At 47.0% G+C, this 9365-nt stretch overlaps 1 pseudogene; it reads right to left on the bottom strand.

Annotated features, from left to right (window-relative positions):
* Positions 1-630: 630 nt before the first annotated feature.
* On the bottom strand, positions 631-6633 carry LOC125101297 (butyrophilin-like protein 10; annotated as a pseudogene).
* Between the last annotated feature and the right edge of the window lie 2732 nt (positions 6634-9365).

Genomic DNA, 9365 nt, shown 5'->3' with positions numbered 1-9365 from the left:
TACTGAGCAACTACTTCATGTTTGGCACTGGGCTCAATCCTTTTCAACTTCCCCCAAGCACATTTCAGAAAAGCACTCCACTGTGTTTAATAATATGGTGTCCCAGTCAGCTCAGGATGCATAACAAATACCACAAGCTGGGAGGTTTAAACAATACACTCTTAGTGTGTCCCTGTCCTGGGGACTGGAATTCCCAGATCCAGGTATGGGTGGGGCTGGTTTCTCTGAGGCCTCTCTCCCTAGTATTTACATGCCATCTCTTCCCTGTGTCCTCATGTGGTTGTCCACCTGTGTGTGTCTGTGCGTCGATCCCTCTTCTGATAAGGACTCCAGTCGTGCAAGATCAGGGCCCACCCTAGTGACCAGTTTTTACCTTAACCACTTCTGTAAAGACCACATCTCCAAATACAGCCCCATCTTGAGGTCCGGGGGGTTGGGGCCTCAGCATGTGTTTTTTTTTTTTTTTTTTTTTCAGCATGTGTTTTTGAGGGTACATGTTTCAGTATTCTACAGGGAAGGAAAATGAAGACAGGACAGGATAATTCAGAAAGATGCACCTTTGTGTGGGTCTAGCTGGCATGAAGAATGGATATGTCTCCCAAAAATATATGACAGCCTAGAGCAAAGAGATCATGGGTCTTGTTTTTGGAGGGTCCCTACCCCCTCCTGTCCCTGGCTCTGAGGAGGGTCCATGGCCTTTGGGGGCTGGCACTCTGAGCGGATGAGGGGGGGTATGGTCATGTGTCCAGAGGCAGAAGAATGGCCTCAGAGTCTCTAAGAAAAGGAGTCCAGAGAATGTGTAGTTGAGAGAAGGAGTTTAGAAGGAGACTCTGTCAGCACCATAGTCTAGGAGAATGCCCACCTGATGCAGAGGCTCTGAAGGGTACAGGCAAATCCTCAGGAAGGTGAGGGCCTGGAGTCTCTTCTTTTACAGCTCCAGGGCCCAGAGTCCATGATGCAGGGCCTTGGGGATTCTTCCTTTCTGATTCAAGCTCTCCATATTCCAGACCCTCCTGTACCCCACCTGGTCATCCCAGCAGAGAACTGTCCTCTGAGCCAATAAACAAGTGTCTTGGTTGAAACTGCTGGAGGCATCAGGCAGCTCCTGGTCAAAGAGAAGCCACCTCACACTCCTCCAGTTCTTAGAGAGAGGAAGTTTGGGACTTGTAGTGTCAGGATCCATGGCTGGGCTCACTGTGGGAAGAGGAGAGGGTCAGGTTTACGGCTTTGTGTCCCCAGCCTGTGCTCCTGCATAGAGGGACCATAGGGACTCTGGGCAAGGTGAAACCACAGCAACCTTGAAGTCCCTGTACTTCCCCTTTTCCTGTCCAAGAACCCCTACAAACAGGCCACTCCAGAGTGGCTGAGGCATTTCCTGGTGGGATCCAGAGGTGGATTTCTATGAAAGAGGGGACACACTGGGCAGACTGCAAGGTCTGTTCACCTTTCCAGGCTGTGTCTCTGCATGTGTGTATGTGTGTGTTTTGTGTGTGTGTGTGTGTGTGTGTGTGTGAGAGAGAGAGAGAGAGAGAGAGAGAGACAGAGAGAGAGAGACAGAGAGAGAAAGGGAGAGAAGGAGAAACAGAGAGGGAGAAAGAAAAAGACAGAAAGGGAGACAGGAAGAGACAGGGAGAGACAGAGAGACATAGGGAGAGAGATAGAGATAGAGACACACACACACACAGAGAAACAGAGAGAGAGAGAGAGAGAGAGAAAGAAAAAGACAGAAAGGGAGATGGGAAGAGATGAGGAGAGACAGAAAGACATGGGGATAGAGATAGAGAGAGAGACAGACAGACATAGGAAAGACAAAGATGGAGAGAAACAGGGAGAGATGGAGAGAGAGAAAGAAACAGGGAGAGACAGAGAGATGGAGAGACAATGGGAAACAAACACAGGGAGAGAGAGAGATAGAGGGAGGGACAGAATCAGAGACGACTGACATGCTCTACTACTAAGGACCTTATAGTAAAATCAAAACAAACCCAAACAAAACACTCCACTTTGTTTCCCACTCACCAATTTTTAGCTCAGAAGCATAGACAATAATTTTTAAGCTTCCCTTCCAGCTGTCTCCATGGCGGACACCTTTCTTCATGTTCCACACTAGCCAGTTTTCCTGGGTTATGTCCCCATCTCACTCCACATCTCAGTTGCATGGAATGCAAATGGTTGCTCCTTCACCACACTGTATCTGCAGATTTCAGTGGAGAAGCTTCCCCTGGACCTCCCACAACTCTGTCAGGACTCCTGCTCAAATAGACCTTCAAGTACCAGGTTCTCCAAGGCTAGATTTGGATCTGTATTCTTTGCCCTGTAGCTTTCCCTTTGTTTCCCTAAAACATCTAACTTCTTTTCCAAAGAAAATATTTAAAGAATAATTTAGGTGTGCAGATAAATGGAGCACTTCCTGGTTCACTTTCCTGGTATTCAAGGCCAGATACATGCAAAGGACCCTAAATTCTTATCTCAAGTCCACATTTATCCTGGGAGTTCCAGACCTGTGTAACTAAAGATTTATCTGACATCCCCATTTGGATGTCTGAAAAAATTTCAGTCGTAAGAGGTCCAAGATGATTTTCACTTCTTTGACCTAAATCTATCTTGTTTGACCCCAAGCTTTCCGTTAGATGGAGCCACCATGGGCCCACGGACATTGGCTCCAAAGGTCATTTTGGGTTCCTTGTTCTGCCTTGCCCCAGCTGGACCCTGCTATTTGTGGCCCGAGGGCCCATCTCAGGGTTGTTTCCTCTCCTTCATCAATGCGTGTCTAAGCTCCCTCACTCATTTTGCACCCAGACCACACTTCAGCCTGGTGCCTGATGGCTAGGGGCAAGGACACAGGAGGCTTGCAGGTGTGCATAGGATACTTCATGCAGGGCTCCACACCTGTGTCCTGGATGGAAGGGACATGTCTGTCCTACCAGGACTTGCTTACCTTGGGAGTACTGCTCCTCTGCTTTATAAAGTCTCTCTACTTTCAGCTACACCAAGTTCCTGTGATTCTGACATTTTGGGATGAGGCAGATTGCTCCAGCTGTGACAAGCCCTGCCAGAGTGAGGATCAGAGGCAGCACTGTCCTCCATGCATTTGACAGGGAACTTCTGGACAATGGAGCTGAAAGAGAGTACAGAGAGGCAAGAACATCAGGGAAAGAGAGCACCTGTGTTCTGAGGACACACACAAGACAGGGTTTGTGGGTTGGGGACATGATCCTTGGAACTAACCTGAAATGACTCAGAAAACATATGTGGGTGTTTATGCAGACAAATCAGGGCAGATGAACAGGAGAGAGAGATGACGACAAATGGCAGAATGTTGAACACTGGGTGGTCTGTACAAAATTCTGCACGCCATTCTTGCAAATTTTCTGTAAGCTTGAGGTTGTTTAGAAATGAAAATTATATGCAGAGTGAAACTTGAAAACCCCCAAGCTGTCTGTCAGAAGGTGAAGGCATAAATAGGCTGTGATCCATCCAGACAATGGAATACTGTTTAGCACTAATGAGAAGGGAGCTATTGGTGCAGCCACTGTGGAGAGCAGGGTGAATGTTCTTCAGAAAATTAAAAGTAGATCTACCACACGATGCATCAATCCCAACTTCTGGGTATTTATACAAAAAGTAAGATATAAAAATATTAGCTCCAAAAAATAACATGTCCCCTTACATTCACTACATTGTTATTTATAGTAGCCAAGATAGGGAATCAGCTCAAGTGTCCATTGATGGATGAATGGTAAAGAAAAAAATATATTATATAATGAGATAGTATTCTTCTATAAACAAGAAGGAAATCAGGCCATTTTCAAAAACATGGATGGATGGGTACCTTGTGGACATGTTGCTAAGTGAAGGTAATCAGGGAAAAATGCTGTATGATCTCATGTATATATGAAATCTAAAATGAAACAAAACAAGAAAAAAAAACCACAAACCCCCAGAAAACCAGAAAGCCCAGCTCATAGATGCAGAGAACGATTGGTGGTTTCCAGAGGATGGAGATGGGACTGGGTGTAATAGATGAAGAGGGGCAAAAGATATGAACTCCTAGTTAGGAGATGAATGAGTTCTGGGGAGGTAATGAACAGCATGGAAACTATAGTTAATAGCACTGTATTGTTGTATACTTGGAAACTGTAGGACAGTAGATCATAAGCGTTCTCATCATAAGAAAAATATCCCATTACTGTGCAAGGATTTCAATATTAAGTACTTATTGTCTGGGCTGCTCAGAACTTTTGAGGTCTGAACAGAACAGAACACTCACGGAGCAAGTGGTAGTTGACCATCTTCTTCTGGAGAAGGGGACTGGAGATGCAGCAGGAGAAGTTCTGAACATCCCCATCCTGGATGGTCACATTGGACACCACCGTGAAGAGACCTGTTGTTGGCGAGGCTGAGAGGTGGGTCGTGGAAGGTAGGGGCTGTCCTCTGAAATCTCTCCATTCCGCCTGGGGCTCTGGGAACCAGCCTTCTGAGGTGCACTGTGCCCAGACAATTTCACCTTGGACAGCTTGCACTTGGATTCTGGGCATCCCGCCCAGACCTGTGGGAAGAGATGCCCATTCCAGTCTACACAACCACCAGTGCTTTCATCAGAAAAGTACAGATATTGAGAATTCCGGCAGAGATTGGGATTTTTTCACAGACTACTTACTTTGTGTAATATTTATATGCTGTATGTTACCCTTGTTCCCAGAATGCACAGGACAAAACAAAAAAAGGACCAAGAATGTAAAAAACTATTCTACACTGCAAAATTAGTGTCTTTTCCTCCCTGTGTCTCTGTCCCTCCTTCTGCCTCTGTCCTTCCCTTTCTACCTCTGCTCCCCTCTTTCTGGATTGGCTCAGAAAAGGGAGAGAAAAGGGTGTCCTGAACTGGACTTCCCAGGAATCACTGCCTCTGGTGCAAACATGTTAGTGCTTTTGTGGGATGTGCTCAGGTTTGGGCTACAGTGGGATGATCTGCATTGGGCATCAGGTTTGGGGGAGGGGACTCGGGGAGACAATGAACTCCAGCAGTTCACCCTTACCTGCCACCATCAGCCACAGCCTGGCCTCTGCAGACATGTTGCCATCTTTGAAGTTGCAGTGGAATGTTCCATTATCAAAAACTGTCACGTTGTGGATCTTCACTGTGGCTTTTCCCTGGTCCAGCCCAGCACTCAGGAAAGTGGTCCTTCCCTGGTACTCTCTCATCTGTTCTTCCTTCATGTCTGTCCCATTCTTGTGCAGGTGCACGACTTGGGATGGCTGATCCTTGTACCACCGAAGCTCCATGTCCTCGGCACTGATATTGAGGGACAGATGACATGGTAGCTCCACATTTTCGCCCAGCACCGCCAGAACAGGTATTTTAGGTCCAAGGATGGAGAAATCAGCTTTCCCTTATGAGATCAGATCAGAAAGCCCTAGTTAGGCTGGGTCTGAGGAGATAAGGGCCCTCCCACCCAGACCTAGCGTTCTCTGGGAAGGACTGCTTGGATCCCTGGCTGACAGCTGCTGTGGGTAGGTGCCAGCCAGCTCCCTCCGACATTCTTTTCCATATGGGGTCATCCTCCTAGCATGGGGTGAGGGGAGTTCTCCTACCGTTTGCAGGGATGCTGCAGGACAGGAGCTGCAGGACGATGAAGATGATGGAGCAGCTGGGTGGAAAGATGACTCGACCGTGTGTGTTTGCCATGCCTGTGGGAACAGAGAGGCCTGAGCCCTACACATCGGAGGCTAAGGTAATTTCTGTCTCTGCCAGTCTCTTTCTCTGTCTATCTGTCTTTCTAGTTCTCTGTTTGTCTGTTTGTCTTGGTGGGAGGACAGGCAGCACCAGCAGGCTAATGGGAGTTAAAGAAACTTGGCTGGGGGAGGGAAAGGTCTCACTTTTAACTCTCTTTGCCCCTGTCACCCACACATAAGGTATTCATCCTACAGATGGAGAGACAGCGGCCTCCACCTGCCCTGTTTAGAATCTATTCTCAGATATAATTTCTCTTATCCTCATCTGTCCACAGAGTGATTCAGACACATCCTCCAGTGAATGGGCTCCGTCTCCCGACTGACTGGTGTAAGAGTATTTCCCGATTTCTCTCTGTTCAAACATGAACACGAGGCATGCTGGGGAAGGAAACACACCTTTGAGGCAGTGAATCCATGGTCAGAACTATAAATGTCCACCTCCTTCAAGCCCCTTGTCCCTGTTGCTCCCAAAGAAACGTCTGCAGGTGAAGTGGGGGAGACGAACCTCAGGGCGCCTTGGCTGTGATGGCCTGAGCCAAAGACATACCAAAACTTTTTTATGGTGAATTCAATTTCAAGTACCCATAATCTGAGACTCATCTGCCGTTCTGGGGGATTTCATCCAGCAGAGCTTTGAAGATTTGGCGTTTATGTAAAGCATGAGGAGGTGTGTTAGTCGATACTCTAATCCTGTTGGACACTCGTCTTTCTTTGGTGAAAGTCCCTGGAGCCTCCCTGTCACTGACAAGTAGGGACAGTGTGTAGAAAGTAAAGATACACATGAAAGCCCTTAAAATAGAAGACACTCACCTGGCCAAGTCTGGCTCTAGGTTTCCCAGGAATCAATTTAATTCTCTGTAAGTTCCAAGTGAGGCATAGAAAAAGTCTTCTGGTGGTGTTTGGAGAGAGGAGCAGCTGAGTTTTCCAGTTTCTGCAGAGTTCTCCTATTGCTCTTTGTCAAAATAGCAACACACCTATTTAGCAGTTGCAACAGGAATAAAAAATACGTAGGCTAAGTGCTTCCTACAGGGTGTGGTCAACGGAACTGAACACACTAACTGGGAGTAACAAGGCCCTGTCGCAGGAGATAAGGGGAGAGGAGACTACACAAGGCAGTCCATGGAAGGATGGTTGTCAGTCCAAAGCCAAGAGCCTCAAAGAAGAGACATGGCTCTCGAGTGGTAGGATCTGGGCCAAGGGAAGAAACTGGAGGACTCAGATAAAGTTGTTCCATTATCAAAAGACCCTTGTCCTCAACAGGCTGGACTGTTTTCTTTGGTAAAGTTTCTCATGATCAGGTTGAAGTTGGCCAATTTCTGGCATTGCCTCTGGAGACTCCTGTGTGGGAAATTAGGCAACCCTCCCATCTCTGTGGCCATGGCAGTCTGTTCTCATTGGGGGGCCCCCTTTGGCCAGGTTCAGAGCACTCACCTCTTGTCTGAGTGAGACACTTGACTAAACCCTGCCCATTCTTCCCTCTTGTTGGTTCACAAATCTAGACATGTTCTGGGAGAGTTTTGGTGGGAACAGAGGTAGAAGGAAAGCTGCATGGCCTTCTTGGTGGTGGAGTGTTTAATTTCATTTGGCAGAATGTTATGGAATGAAGGTTTGTGCCTCCTTTCCCAAAGTCAGTGCCCACACAAGGGCTGATGCTGTTTCCCTCTTCTATATAAACATGCAGAATTATGCTTGCCACTTTTTCATCTCCCTGTGCGTTGCTTTAAGCAGATAATGACCTTGGCTAAAACCCAACTCCTATTTACTTAGGAGTCAGGATGGAGGACTGGGGATGTGACATCTGGAAGGGGACACAAGATTCAACCACAGTGGAAACAGGTGATGCCTGTTTCACAAAATGAATCCTGAATGTGGGCTCACCTGGACAGGTTTCTTTCCTGGGCATGAGCTGATGCTTGGCCCATAGTCTTCAATCAGAGTAGGAGGAACTACAGGGGACATTATCCAAATGCCTGAAGGGCAGGGTGGAGACTTGACTGGGGATAGACCCCTGAGGTGCAAAGGGAGGACAGTGTGGAAGGCCAGACATAGGGGTATACCTACTAGGATCCCATTGCCATGAAATGTGCAGAGGAGATAAATCCAGAAAGACAGATAGCAGATTTGTGGAGTTCAGGCAGTGGGGATGGGGGAAATGGAAGGTAACTGTGTAGTGGTTGGGGTTTCATTTGACAGGAGACAAAGGTGGTGGCTGTGTCACTGAGTCATTCACTTTTATTGGTTGAATTTATGTCCGTGAATTTTGCCCCAGTTGGAAAAAAAAGAAAAAAAAAAAAAAGGAAAGTCGAAGAAAAAGAACAAGGGGTAAAAAATCAATATAGGAAACCAACAGCAGAAAACAGTTAAGAAAACAAAAGTAGAAATAAAACTGAAAATAAGAGAGAAAAGGATGTTGGCAGAAGAATAAAGGGAACTCGTTTCATCTGGTCCCTTGAATTTAGCTGGTTAACTGTCAAACCCTTCTGAATTCAGGCTGAGATGTAAGAAAATATATCTGGAACTCTAGAAAGTAGAAAAGTCACTGCTTTTGCAAGGTAGGAGGTGCAGAACCTTGAATCTTCATGGAGATATTGACAGAAAAATGAAGTGGAGAGGGAGCTTCCATAAGCTTGTTACTAGAAAGGGACATTACACCAGAGCCCAAAATTAGAACCCTCAGAAATCTGGTCCAGTCAGAGATCTCTGTGCCTGAAAGGGGCTCAGGAGATGAAAAGGGCAGAATTCTAGGTGGGTCAGTGTATTCTCAGGATCTCAGTATACACAAAATAAACTGGGGTGCCTGAACCAATAGAGTGTCCAAACAGCGGAGTGGGGAAGCTGGTTATGGCCAGTGAGGGACAAAGAGGTCAAGGAGGGAACTCTCCACTCAAGTTGTCATGAACTGAGAACTGGCCTGGTAGGGAGACCCCTCCATGCCTGAGCAGCCTGAAAAGGACTGGAACATGGGGCTGTTTACCATCCGCTGGAAGGGCTGAAGTGGCTGCACCCACAACTGGGCACCATCTCATAGTGTGGTGGCAGCCCCAGAGAGGATAGTAAGGCAGCACCCAGCCATGGCTCAGGAACAGGGGAGCAGAGTATGGTACAAGTGCTTGGGGTCCCAGGGCACACAAAGGGCAGTGATAGTTGTGGGTCTCTTGGACTCCCCCTGGGAGGATTACTCTCTGCACAAAGTTGGAGAATTTTCACTTTGGCACATACAAAAGCGAAAACTGTTTGTTCTGGAGCACTTAATGAAGAGCGGGGGGACCATGATCATTCCATTCTGGGCCAAAAGGCCGGGAATACCATTTTTATTCTGATCCTCTAAAGAGGCGTGGAAAGCCTCCAGGGAGAAAAAGCCACACAGAGGACAAGCCTACACTGAGCTCAGAACCAGGGCAAAGGGCTGTGCAACTCCTCGGAGGCAAAGACACCTGAGAAGCAGCACAGCAGGCTCCTAGCCCAAAAAAAAAGACTGAAGGAAGAGGTGGACAATAATATATGGATCCCACAAGAGTGTAAATCTCCAGCACCAGGGGAGAATAGTATATTCAGCTCCAGATGTTTTCTCATGATTCTTTTCTCTTTCAGTATAATGTTTTCCATTTCTTTTCTTTTTCTTTACCTCTTTT

Source organism: Lutra lutra, chromosome 5 (genome assembly GCF_902655055.1).
Source record: "Lutra lutra chromosome 5, mLutLut1.2, whole genome shotgun sequence".
In the NCBI taxonomy this organism is placed as follows: Eukaryota; Metazoa; Chordata; class Mammalia; order Carnivora; family Mustelidae; genus Lutra; species Lutra lutra.
The sequence above is the reverse complement of the archived record's forward strand: the minus strand, read 5'-3'. Positions and strand labels throughout refer to the sequence as shown.